This window comes from Heterocephalus glaber, unplaced genomic scaffold (assembly GCF_053883595.1).
Source record: "Heterocephalus glaber isolate CG9 unplaced genomic scaffold, H.glaber_assembly_v1.0 deba00000896, whole genome shotgun sequence".
In the NCBI taxonomy this organism is placed as follows: Eukaryota; Metazoa; Chordata; class Mammalia; order Rodentia; family Bathyergidae; genus Heterocephalus; species Heterocephalus glaber.
The window spans coordinates 8,589,316-8,603,497 of NW_028258170.1; the positions used below are offsets into that span (position 1 = coordinate 8,589,316).

The 14,182-nt window shown below is 38.9% G+C and overlaps 1 long non-coding RNA gene across 1 annotated transcript in view; it reads right to left on the reverse strand.

The window, feature by feature from the left end:
* Positions 1–14,182, reverse strand: part of LOC110346556 (uncharacterized) — an 88,389-nt gene that overhangs the window by 61,701 nt on the left and 12,506 nt on the right. The gene's annotated exons all lie outside the window — the stretch shown is intronic.

A 14,182-nucleotide genomic window follows, 5' to 3' on the forward strand; every position in this document is an offset into this window, starting at 1 on the left:
TAACTATTGAGAAAGCAGATAGTGGGATGAACGACTCCTTACTAAGCCCCTGCAAATCCTAAATGAAAATCAGGACAATTCCAAACTACATGGAAGAGGCCAAGGAGGTGGTAGTGGGGAACACGAGCCACTAGATAAGGAGTGATCAGCCAGGGACACCAGGGTATGCATCCATCTTCTGTAAAAAGCACTACTGATGAGCTCTTCCAGTATCGCTAGCGCATTAATTTGACCTAAACACTTTTAACCCCTAACAAATGCCACAGCATAATGCCACATAGAAGGAGGCAAATCACCCCAAATAGCCATGCAGATAAACTAAGGGTACTGGTTATCCACTAGACCTTGGCCCATTGCTAATTGACTTGGAAAAAAGGTCTTCTGGCTTAATGACTCCTCTACTAGACACCTTCTCTTAATGAGATGCCTATAAGGCATTTGCTGTTGAACCACCCACTAGGATAAAAGTTCTTGAAGAAAAGGTGGGTCTGAACTTGAATCCAAGCTCTAATGTCTGCTGGCTCTGTATCCTTATACAAGCTTGATAAGTGCTCTAGGCATCAGTTGTAAACCCTGTAAACTAACTCTCCAGTGTTATACAGAGGATTGCCTGAGATGATGCCCAAGACACACTTAGCTAGCCCCTAGTTAAGTCCTCCAGCAGATGTGCAGTTCTTACAACAAACATTATAAAACAGGGAAGCATTTCAAATGCTCTTCAAAGCAGTCAGAGGCATCCTTCCTCATATAGCTACTCAAATCAGCAACACAACTCTGATATTGCAGAAGCAAAAATCGGCCACTTAGGGAATTTGAATTTTAGCTATGGGTGACTCCACTTACTTAAGTGAAATGAACCATCCAGGTAAGTACACTGTATACTGGAACTCTAGTAACCAAATCCTATAGGTGAAGTGGTCTGAGGTGACCACCTTGCTAATATGAAAATCCCTCTCAGGCGTTCTGTTTCCTGCTGGCTTCCTGCAATGCTGTTTCAGATACAATTGCTCCATAGTTTGCAGTGCAGATTAGGCACTCACCTTGTGAGAAGTTTTGTTTGGGTGCTGCTCTGTCAAAACGATGCAGAGTGAAGGGAAGAGTACCATCTATGCAGCTGTTCTTACTCAGATAAGCCTGAGAAGGGTCCCAATTAACCTCACTGTGTAATAAGCCTAATCAGTGCATGAAAACAAGAATTTCTCATTTACTGAAATGATATTTGGCTTGTAATTGCTGTCTGGGAATGTTGAACCAAGAAGAAAACATTAAGGAAATTGCTCTCCTCCCCACAAATTTAAGTTCCATGATTATTATTTAAAAATCAAGAATGTCATTTAGTGGTTTAAGCTATTTTGTCCTAATTTCAAGATAACCTTAGAAGTGTATATGTATTGTCTTTTGATATAAAATAATAGAACATACTTGCAATTTAAAATCTGAAATTTATAGAGGACATAAATATTTCCACCAAATCTTTATGGCATAAAAATGTAGAGAGCAGAAATTAACTTGGAATATGCATTTTCTTTATGGATCTGATCTTTTCAAAGAAAAGAAAATTATGTAAAGGAAATGCAGCATATATGTTAATAAGAGGTCTACCACAAATCACTACTAAAAAAATGAATAGGGCAACTGGCCAAGTGATACTATTTTTGAGGTCTTACCATGTACTAGGCTGGATAGACAATGTAAGATTACGGAGGAGAGGACCAACCTCATTCATTTTGTGTCTATTAGGCCATTAAAAGCTTATTGAAATGAATTGAATTAAATAACTGTGATGGCTAATCTTGATTGTCAACTTGACTGGCTTGAGAGACACCTAGAACATTAGTAAACCACACCTGTGACTGTGTCTGGGTGGGTCTTAGAGACGTGACTTTGAGACTTTGGGACTGTATCTCTTCTCCCAGGACTTTCCCCCTGCTCTCTGCTTCCTGGATATCTACCATAGCTGGAGCAGCATTTCTCCACCATGCCATGATGTCCCTGCCTGGGAGCCAGCCAACCATGGACTACAACTTCTGCACCCATGAGCCTAAATAAACCTTTCTTCCTTTAAATTAACTTTCTTAGGTATTTGATCACAGGGATGAAAATCTCACTAACACAATTGATTTGACTTGAATTAAGTCAACTATGAAGCATTGTTTCTATACTTATCTCCAACCTAGCTATGAATTTCCTATGCACAGAAATTTTTTTAATGCAACTAGTGAATATAAATTCACAATGGAAATTTTTTTTAAATTTTGAAATAATTGTAGACACGAGTGGTTTCAAAAATAGCAGAGAGTCCTGTGTACCTTTAATCGAGCTCCTATGCTGCCATTTTGTACTTTACATACAATATCAAGCACAGGAAATTTATACTGGTATAATACTGCTAAGTACCCTACAGACTTGGTTCACTATGCAGCAGTTTTGGGCTTCCACTCATTAAGGGGACAGTGTTAATTGATGGGTTGAGATAGGAATGGTGGGTGTGGCTGTGTCACTCTATGCACTTTAATCCACAGCATAAATTTCTGAATCTGCTAACACAATAAGAATACAGAACTATTCTATCACCACAAAGAACTTCTTTGGGTTAAATTACCATTTTGTAGTCACACCCATTTCCATCCCGGGTAATCACTAATCTGTTCTCCATTTCTATAGTTTTACCTTCACAAAAAAATTAGATAAATAGAATTATACAGTGGGCAACCTTTTGAGATTTTTTCCACTGAGCATATTACTCTTGAGACCTATCCTAGTTGCTACATGTGCCAATAATTTGTTCATTTTCATTGCAGAGTAATTCCATGATACAGACATGCCAGGTCATATTTAACCATTCACCTATTAAAGGACATTTAGGTTATTCCCAATTTGGGGTTATTAAAATTAAAGTTGTTATGAACACTCAAGTATAACATTTTTGTCAACCCAAATTTTCATTTCTCTGGGATAAATGCCCAGTTCTGCAAGTGCTGGGCCATATGATAGTTGTGCAGTTAGTTTTGAAGAAACTGCCATACATTCCCACCAGCTATAGAGGAGACACCCTCTTTCTCTGCATTCTCTCCAGCATTTAGGGTTACCACTAGTTTTTATTCTAGCCATTCTGGTAAACATGCTCTGATGTAATTTTTAAAATGACTTTTCTCAAAAATACAACTACAAATGGCATGGAGAAATTTCCTCTTCTATCCTGGTAGTTCTCAAGTTTGATAATATGTTAGAATCATCTGGGAAGCTCTAAAACCATCCCAAAGCTCAGGACAAACCTCAGACCAATTAAATCCAAATCTCACAGGGTGGACACAGTAATCATCACTTATTTGTTAAGGTTTCCCAGATAATTCCAGCATCCAGGCAAGTCTGAGGACCAATGCTGAAACTAATTGCACACAGACACCAGAAATATGACTGTACTGAAAGCCCTTTGCTGTCTCTCCATAATTCCAACTGTAGATAAATCCACACTCAATGGTAGGCTCCTACACATTCTGCTGTCTATACTGCTTCATCCTCATATCCCTCCAATAAAAATCTCACATTTTACACTCTACAGTAATCAATTTATCTGTATTCACGATTACATTCCAAGTCTCTCCAGTTAGAACCTGAAAATATGAATTTTTATCAAAGGACCCCCAAGTGATGATGAAGCACAGTAACATTTGAAAGCTATTCTACTTCCACTAATTAGAAAGTCACTTATTTTATTATTCATTCCTTAATGCTTCACGTATTCATTCATCTAACAACTATTGTTTGAATACATACTATGTGTCAAGCACTGGGGAGAATAGCTATGGTGCAGTGGTGGAAAGTTCTGGTGGAGAAACAAAAGTGTGACAAAGGGGTGGGGAAGGACAAGGAACTCACTGGAATATGACATCACCCTTGAGAGCGCAAGACATGTGGTATGAGTAGAAATCGGCCAAGCAAAGGGAGCCCAGGGAAAGGATGATGATTCTTAAGAGAGAAAACAGCATCTTTAAAAGCTAGCAACAGAATGACATGGATTGTTCAAAAATGTTTAAGTACTTTAGTATGGCTGGAGCAGAAAGGAGAAAGACTAAAGATACACATCAGATATTTTCATTATATCACTTTAACGTCTCTAATGAAGAAACATAAATAAGGATCAACAGCTGTAAATGGGTGAAGCTATTTTTCCTCAGGAAACAGAAATGTTAAATGCAGCCTAAGGACTTTTGAAGACTCAAGAAGAAATCACTCTCACCCTGTTAAACTCTATTAACAGCATGTTTTTCCAACTTCTGACCCTTCCCAGGAGTGGTCAGCTTCAACTTCAGGGCTCAGAGATTTGCTTTGGGCACTTATTTGAGACTTTTATGGGAACTAAGTGTTCTCTATCAGTCCAAATGTTCAGCTGTGATGGAGGAAATTGTTCTTCTCCCTGAATGACTAACACTTCACCTTTCAAATACATGTCAGCGGTGCTGCTGAGCATCCACAGCAGGTCATCTGCTGCTTGAGTGACCGCTCAGAGGCTGCCTCCCCAGGGTGTGTGGAATGGGAGTGGAGGAACTGAAGCATAGGGTCCAAAGTGAAGCACATAAAACTGCTTAAATTGCTCTAGTATTCTGTTGGAACAAAAAGATGAATTCTTCAATTAAACTGCTTCAAAAGATATCAAGTAAACTGAAGAGGAAAAGAAAATAAGTAACATTTAACTTTAAAAGATTAACTGAAAGTGAGAAAGCAAATCTCATCTCACTGGGGAGCTTTGCTGTTCCAGAATGATTCTAAGTTCAGCTAGGGATATTTAATAATATTCATGTTTTGGCAAAATTTAAGAGCTGAGGATCATTTCCTGAAAATAGAACATTCATACAGTCCCTGCCAACACTGGAGTATATTTCACTCTGTCAAGCAAAACTCCTCAGGATCAAAATTTTTTAAAAGATGCTATCTTGGGTGCTGTTGAGGGACTCATTACTCCTCAAGGTTTCCACCCACGGGAGCTACACTACAACAGGAGATCCTGACTGTGTATCACCACCAATCAGCTACAAACATGGTCTATCATTTAAGCTCTCTGTTCCACTACTCTACCACAAAGCTTTGATGAAGAAATTTTCTGCACACGAGGCCATGTACACAGAGTAGCTGTGGATCAGATCTTCTGATCAATCTGGGTACAACTGGACTGACATGGATGAAGAGGAGGACAAAGGAATAATCTTGAACATGTAATACACATAGTTAAGAATTTATATTCTCAACCAACTATATTTTTTCACTATCATCAATTTGCAAATCCTTCAAGAATTTGAGTTCTTTGCATGGGACATGAAGAAGGCCCCACTGACTAGCTTCTCATGTGACTCGTTTTTGCCAATATATGAAACAACACTAGACCAGAGTTGAAGCTAAGGGGGTAGGGGTGTGTGTGTGTGTGTGTGTGTGTGTGTGTGTGTGTGTGTTTATTTGTGCTTGTGCTGGGAGAGGACAAAGCCAGAATCAACATCAAGACATTCTATCACATCCTTATTCAGTATCTTAAAACAGTACTTTATCCCGTTTGTGGCTACTGCCATATTTGGAAGGTAATTCTGAGAGGCCAGCCCTTATAATAGCAGTAATCCCAACACTTTTCTGAAGACAGCCTAGAAGTAGGAAGTTTTTTTTTTTCTCCTGCTAACAGTCTATATCCAGATTTCTAATGTTGGCCCTTTGCTTAATGGAGCATTTGATATAAGAATAAACACAGATGCCCTCCAGATACTGCCAACATTAGAGCATCTGGTCTTCTCCAAATATCCTATGCTGTTTATCTCATCTCCATCTATCTCAAAACTTAAGTAAAGACAGGTTAGCAGAGCAGTAAAATTTAAACTACTGCACTTTTTCTCTTCCTATCCTGACCCCTAGTACTTGAGACTTTGTCTTCTTCCCTAAAAGTGATTTTCCCCCTTGTCAACTGGCAGCTAAAAATATTGGATGTGATTTGAAGAAATAGCATCATATTGTGGAAACATTGTATTTATTAAGTGATGACAGCCTATGTGGTTGCAAATATTCATTCTCTACATCACAATGCCATTTTAGGGCAAAGACAGTTTAGATGTGGTTTTTATATGCTATTTTCAAATGTCATATGTTGTAAATAAAAGGCAAAGCTTTCCATTTTCTATTTTTGCAAGTTTATGAGAACTAGGGAGTACTTTCTCTGTCCTATGATTTAACATGACTTTGAAAATTGCCTTTTGATTCCCAACAAGATTTTGATATTATAAGGCTTCAACAATTCTACAAAGAAACAGTAAAATTAGTTAATTAACAAGGATTCCTTTCAGGTGTGGCATGGTACACTTCCAGCGTCTGGCTTGGCAAAGATGAGGAAATTGATTGATCCCCACAAATACTGCAAGTTCAAGCCTTCATGCACCCTGGTCTTTCTCCGGTGTGAGCTTTCCTCTCTGCTGAAATATTACACCCTGGTGTGTTTATAAGCTGCCTACCCCTTCCCTTCCCCCTTACAACTCCAACTCCTCTCTTCCATAGGAATTAAGCTGCAGCATAGTGAAAGGAAATGATTTCATCTGGGTGGAGAAAGGAAAAGACACAACTTTTGTCCCAAATGCTCTAAGTCAAATGTGCTGCATAAGAAAAACAGCTGCCTGGCCAAAGGCTGAGCCTCACTGGAGTGGCAAGGCTGTGCTCTGAGGCCACCTGAAAGCCTGGGGGAGCACAGGGTGCAGAAGGAAAGTGATGCCACCAAGACCGACATCTTGATTACGAGTCCTAACTGTCTCTATCCTAAAGTTCTCTCCCCTTTCCTTTCAGCAGGAGCATTTCTGCACAGAGGTCTAGAGTGCTGCTCTGGCTGTCATAACTGATCTCACAAACTGTGGAGTGAGGTAAAAACACAGAAGACCAGGGCCGGGGATTTAGCTCAGTAGTTCCGCCGCCTGCCTCACAAGCGCAAGATTCTGAGTTTGATCCCCGGTACCAAAACAAAAACAAAAAAACACAAAAGACCGTCCCTACCAAAGATTCTGCAAAATGCCTATTTTGTAGATTCTTGTATAATATGCAAATTCTGAAAACTGATCTACAATTTTTTTTTAAAGTTCTTTTTAAAATCCTGATTTTAACATAGTGTCGAAAAACCAGAGGAACACAGTTAATCCTCAGAGGGGAAAAATGTAGCGAGACATGTGCCAATTATACCACTCTTACTCATTGTATCACACTTTGTCTCCAACATGATTCACAGGGAGGACTTGTGAAGTCCATTGAATGCGCTGGGTTGGGGCCACAGGCACCCTCGGGTGGTGCTGCTGGATTTCTGCTGTCCAGTGGGTGCATAGAGTTGACTTCTGGGCTCAGCAAGCCCACCTTCTGGAAAGCTCAGATTTGCGGATAAATGTAAAATTACTGCTTCACACCACCATGTCGTTTGCTTCTCTCTTTCTCCTGCAAGTCCCACTTGTATGCCTACCTCTGTTCTTTTTCAGGGGGAAGGAGAACAGATATCTTACAAATCAACCCATGGAGACCTCAGCTGCTAATTTACCAAAGTTTCTTCCAAGACTTTCCATGGATCTTCACAAACAAAGCATTAGATTAATCCCATTTCATTATTGGTACATGTATGTCTTACTTTTATTTACCTAGATAGCTATTGAATTGCATATTATAAATCATTTGCTAGGTACCTATGAGACTACCCATACTTCAGGGAGCTGGAACTTCGGAAAAACCTACATTTATCCATATGGTTCCACCTCATTCCCTATTTACTTCACCACCCAAAAGTAACATCAACCTGAATTGAGTATTAATCATTTCACTTTCTTGCTTTTTAAAAAAAATTGTCTGTTTATATCTGTACACATTCTAAAATGTAGTTTTTATTCTACGTTTTCTTAACTATAGAAAAATAAGACTGTACTCTACGTATTGTTTTAGAGCTTCATGTTTTAGCTTAATATTATGTAGCTGAAATTAATCTATTTATTTAGACTATAATAATCCTTTGTCTAAATAGTAGAGTTTTTCACCATCTCCCACTGGTTGGTCATTTGGACTGTTTCTGTGTTTTTCTTGTTGTGAGGAACACAACATTCTTTTGCATATGCCTCCTGGGGAGGGGCAGAAATGTCCCCTGTGAGTGAGTATTGGAATAGCTAGTACACACAACACACTGTATGGATGCTGACTTCACAATATAATGTTGATTATTCTTGGGCATGTGTGATTTCTCATTTAGACTCAAACTCCTCTTGAGACATGTGGTGTCTCAGGACTTAAAGAAAGCACTGGATGAGCCCTGGGTCTCAGATTACTAAGAGCTTTGCCAATTCTGATATGGTAGGGTTCAAAGTTAGTATTAGAACTAAATGGAAAAGATTTATGATCATATAAGTCACTCAGTAAAGTATTTAAAGCCTTTTCTGTAGAATACAGGGTTAGTTATTCTCAATAAATTCTTTTATTACTGTATGAATCTCCAAATTAATGTTTCTCCAAGTATTGTTTTGGAAAATCCTTGAAATGGATGAGTGATATGGAGGACAACACATGTAGGATAATCCTGGTATCTGAAGAAGGCAATCGGTTATGTTATACTATTTGCCTATACTACTTTACAGACATAAATGGTTACTTTATGAACAAAAATTACAACCACACCCCTCCTTGACAGTGAAATAGAGTTGTTTTCATTTTAAAGAAAGAATCCAAATGCTGTACTTTTTAATCCTTAAATTTAGTTAAATTTTGTTTTTTATCCTTCCTGTCAAATTATTAGATATCACTTCACTGTCTCTTATAATTGTGCGAATTTTCCCCTTTGAAATACGTTCCTGATCTACTATTGGATTAGAACTTCTACTCGGACCTGTTATAATCATGTATAATGAAAAAGTAAATGGGAGCGGCTCCGGAAGTTAGTCTAAAGAAACTCTCTTCCAAGTAAAGTGAATTTCATGGAATTCCTAGTGTGACTTTTAAGGATTGAAGGCCTCTTTTGCCGGTTTCCTGGTTCTCAGCTGTGTTTTGGGCAAGACAGTTTACTAATGGGCCACATTCCAAATGTAACTATGGTTCAGCAAAGGATTTAGGGCACAGTTCAGGATCTGTTCAGCTTTGATGCTTGGTTGCTAACTGACTGAACAAGCTAAATCATTTTTTACCTCTCTGAGTTTGTACAATGACACAGCTACTCTCTACAATGTATAGAAAGACAAGGTCATTACTATGTACTTAATCTTCTGCTGGAAAGCCAAAATACCATAAAGCATTATCCTAAGGAACTAAGATTACCTTGGAGCATGTTGACCTATACTCAGAGATCTCTAAAAGAGTTCCTGGCTTCTGAACCTTTCCTTAGGCAAAAGGCTAAGAATTTGAACTTTCCTAACAAACATTCCATCTCCCACAATAATAACATGCTTGATTATAAGCCAGATACATTCTAGTTGAAGAGAAAAGTTCAAAAACACTGAATTTCTAAAAATCTTTTTGCTTCACCTGTTACATAAAAACAGTATCTTACTGAAGTGGATAAAATGAAAAAAGACAAAAGGAACAATATATTTATTTTCTAATAAGCTTTGACTAAAATTTGCCAAAGTAGATGATGACAAACACCTACTTCCTTCAAGAAATACAAGCCGTTGCCCTAGCTTCTGAATCTGGTGTGGCCATGAATCCCACTGTGGCCCCTGGGGCAGGAGCAAACTTGCATTTGCAGAGGCTGAACTTGCCCTGCACACTGGCACTTGCCCTCTTGCTCTTCCAACTCACCTACATCCAGGAAAAGGCCCAGCCTAGCCTGTGAAGAGTGATGGACCTTCTGAAGGAGAACAAACTGCCCCAGTCAATAGCTAGCTTACTCCCAGGCAGAGTTACTAGCTAGCCCATGTATGACTTCAGACACCTGTGAGAGACATACTATTTCACAGTACCATCCAGATGGCCCAGCTGCAATTTCTGACCCCAGAATCATGAGCTAACTAAATGTAGTTGATTTAAGCCTCAAGATTTGAGTGGTTTGTTTGTCTTCATCATAGACAACCATTATATTGAATGTCCATTTCCTCTTTTCTGCTGGTGCAGAGCAAATTAGTTCAAATGATTCAGAAGATAGTGACCTAATCTGCTTCTCCAAAACTAAGCTTAATTCATCTAAGTCATTAATCTACTGTAGTGTCTTGTCATTTATGGCTTTTTGTCTAAGCCCTTTCTATCTACAGATTATAAGTCATCTGTTGCTATTAACTGGTAAGAAATGTGTGTGTGATCCATCACAGCCAATGAAACCTGAGGGACAGATCCTTCTCCGTCTAGACAATGTCAGGTCTGACTGCGAGACCTGGACCTGCTGCAGCTATTTTGCTCCAGCCTAATAGTAGAACCAGTGTAGAGGAAAGAAGAGTCAAGAGCTCAGAAAAGTAGAGCTGGAGCCCTCACACCCTGTGCCTGTGTCTAGAGCTTCCACTTCTGGACTCATTTTTATAGGAGATCTTGAATTTCCTATTATCTACGTGAGTGTGAATAGGAGTTTTTAGTTCTTTAAATTCTAAGGATACTGTAATCTTTCTTGAGAATCACTCCTTATACAGTAGGACATGCCAACTGGTTTCTAGAAATGTATCACTTGAAATTAAATATATGGCAGCTATTGCACAAAATGTGTCTTTCTCCTTTTTAATGGAATAAATACAAATGAAACATTTACTTTCCATACATTCTGATCTTATTACATTCTGGAAATATTCTTTGAGATGAAAAGAAACATAAAATAATGCTGTAGTAGCAGTAAAAATTGTTCCTAGGACTAAGTTTAGAGCTACATGCAGGCTAGTGTAGATAAAATCAAATTCAGTTCCAAGACATACAAGAAAGTATAATGTATTGATTCCTCCATACTGGTTTATAGTTAGCTTTATAGAGAATCCAAATTTGTCAGTACATTGAATAATCTTGGAGCACAGTTTTTTCACTTGATGGAGTACAGATATAGTAGCTTCTAATGGTAATTAACACATATCACTTAAAAGGCAACTGTTTTGTAAACCCAAGATGGACAAATTAGAGACAAAGTGAGACGTCTCATGATGACTTAAAAGAATTTTGAGCCAATACTGATATGAAATTGTTTAAACTCATTTTAAAATGCTTGTGCATCTGTGATTATTTTCACATCAGTTATGAAACTTACTGCATAGCTGTGTACTTTTTGGAGTCAGAGGTAACATCAGGCAAGCTAACCATCCTTTTTTTGGGGGGGTACCAGGGATCGAACTCAGGACCTTGCACTTGCCAGGCACGCATAGTGCCACTGAGCTACGTCCCTGGCGATGGCCCTCTCTTATTGCTCACTTCTGAATGAATTCAGTTAAATGATATATCAAATGCTTTTATTAGAGTGACATTTTTTGAAAGCATGTACTGTCTGAAATATATTTCTTTACTTGCTGAGAAATCTCAATAGGTTTTCTGTGTAAGAAAAAATATCCTTGGGTCTCATAAGTAAAGATTATGTAGAACTTTCACTTTGAAATATTCACAATGCAAAGCTCTAAGAAGTATTACTTTCTTTTAAAATTTGTCCAACCTATTATTGTGCAAAATGCTGCTTTGTGAAATGCTGCTTTAGTACAATCTGTTGATTTGAAAATGGACAAGATATAAGAAATATTTGTTAAATGGAATGTTGAGTTTTTAAAGCAAGTTGGAGAATAACATGGATAAAATGATTCATTCTTGTTATATATGAAATATATGGTAAGTATATTTATGTTATATGTGTTATAATATGTGTGTATTTACCATGGAAGTATACCTAGCAAATTGAAGTACTCATCTTTGGAGAGCAAGATTGGATGGAAATTAGAAGAGAGAACTGAATACATTCACTTTATTTTAGTTATTTCTGAATCATCAAATTTTAACAAGTATGAATTTTTCATGATTTTAATGTCAATAAAAGATAAAAAATATGCTATGGCTTCTAAAAGACAGAAAAGAGAAAAAAGGAAGAAGGACAGTTGGGTGGGTTAGCCTTAGCCAGGGCCAAGCTCCCTTCACCAGTGAGATAGGAGTAAATGATAGCCAAGTTTTAGAAAGGAGGGAAAACAGGGAACACAAGTGCAGATCCCAGCAAAGCAGAAGCCAGCATCACCTGTGAGTGAGGACAGCGGAGGACTGATGTCTGGGATGCCTGAGAAGGTCCAGGACACAGACTGGGGCTTAGAGCTGGAGATCCCGGGAGACCATCCCGTCCAACCACTCCCTCACACAAGGTACTGCTGCAGAACTTGCCAAAGAGCGCAGAGCTTGTGAGTGATGGTGGATCTAAAAATGTGCAAAAATAATGCAACACAGATGAATAAATCGATTACCAGGCATTTGTGAGGACCATGGAAAGGTGAAAACCAAGGAACTGTGGTGTGTGGAACCCACACTCGTCAGAGACATTCCATGGCAATATTGGCAGCCCCTGGGCTGGAGCAGAAATGAGACAATGTGGGAGGAGAATGAACAAGAAAGTGAGGGGATGCAGTGGTGAGTCCTGAGAGGTAAAAATTATTTTATACCAATAAAGGATAGAATGAGAATCTGAACTTCCTGGTTTACAAGAAAGGTTCAGAACTTAGGAAAATAGTAACAAAATGAGAGGCTGGCTTTCACACTGACGATTAAACAGATTTCCCTTAGACTGGTTGGTTGACTCAAATAGGCAATAGGCCACTGGATTGCTGCACTTTCTTGCAAAAACTCATGGCTATGCTAATTTTACAAATTGGTAACTGGATAGAGGTATGTTCTGATTGTAAATCCAGTACTTCCTGGCAGAATACAACATGAATTTAAAATGTCTGCTGGCTTCCAGAGTCCTTGGGATGGATTCTAACCTACCACTTCAAGCAGGCTTCATCCAGCCCTTCAAGGAGACAGTGGCCATTTAGAGCTGACTATACTAGCAGTTGTTTCTAGAACATGGTCTCAGTCCCTCAGTCAGCCTCATCCCAGCAGCCTACTGACAGTTTTTGTCTTGTGCCTTGGCTGCTGCTGACATCCAGTTTCAGTGCAGTAATGGAAGTGCCAGGTTCACAGATGGACCACAGCATGTGGAATTGTCCACTATTCCAACTGTTTAAGTTATTAAAGGGGCTGGGAGTGGGGAGACGGAAAGCACACACAATGCTCTTCTGATCTCAGTGTGATTGTTTCGTGTTTTGCAGCTCCTGGCCTTGTGCTTTCTTTGTTTTTATATTTCTTTTTTGATATGATTTGTCCTCATGACTATGTCACACGTAGAGCAGAAGAGTTTATGTCCTACTTTGACCATACATGCTACTTGAAACTGCTTAATGGTTTGAGTTTCAAAGCTGTTTCTAGAGTTAAATAAGAACATTTTCTATGAAAGATTGAATTCTACTTAGTGAGTGGTACATTACATAAGGTCTGTGAGTAAACAAGGCGTCCACATCTAGAATTATGTGTACACTGACCCTCCATGTCCTCAGTACAAGCCAGTACTCCTGATCCACACAGTGCAGCCAGGCTTGCATCTACTGTGGGCCTTGGGCTTGGGGTCCTCACTTGTGTTTTTTCCTCATTTAGTATTTTACCATTTGTACATTCAGAGTCTTCCCAAATAGCAAAAATAAGATTATTTGCAGTTAAGAAAAATACAGGCTGAATGAAGAAAATGCGATTCAGCTTCACTGAAACACCGAAATTCAGTGTCTCTGAACAGCTTTGCAAGTGAGTTACTGGTGAGAACTACCGCCTTCTTCTGGCAGTGCTGTCATAACAACCTAAAAGAGTGTCCTGTGTGATTTGCCTGATCTTTTTCTACCTCCAGCACTACATGATTTGATGGCTTATTGTTCTAGGAACCACATGCCATAGGACCAGTAAAAGGCTGTGTAACGAACGGAGAGGTGAAACAGGGGCTGGAAACATTTGAAAATTCTTTTCCTTTTGTGGTCTCATGCAATGTTATTTCTTTTCTGACCTACAGCTCTGAATCTGGCAGACATTGAAGCTATAACTCATATTTCTCTTCCCTTTATTACATTTGATTTGTTACATGCACGATCCACAGTCTTTCCTTGGACAACCAAAATATAGTTTCATGCACAAATTACCGGACCCTGGGCTTAATTATTCCAGTGGGGAATAGCATGAAATAGTGCTC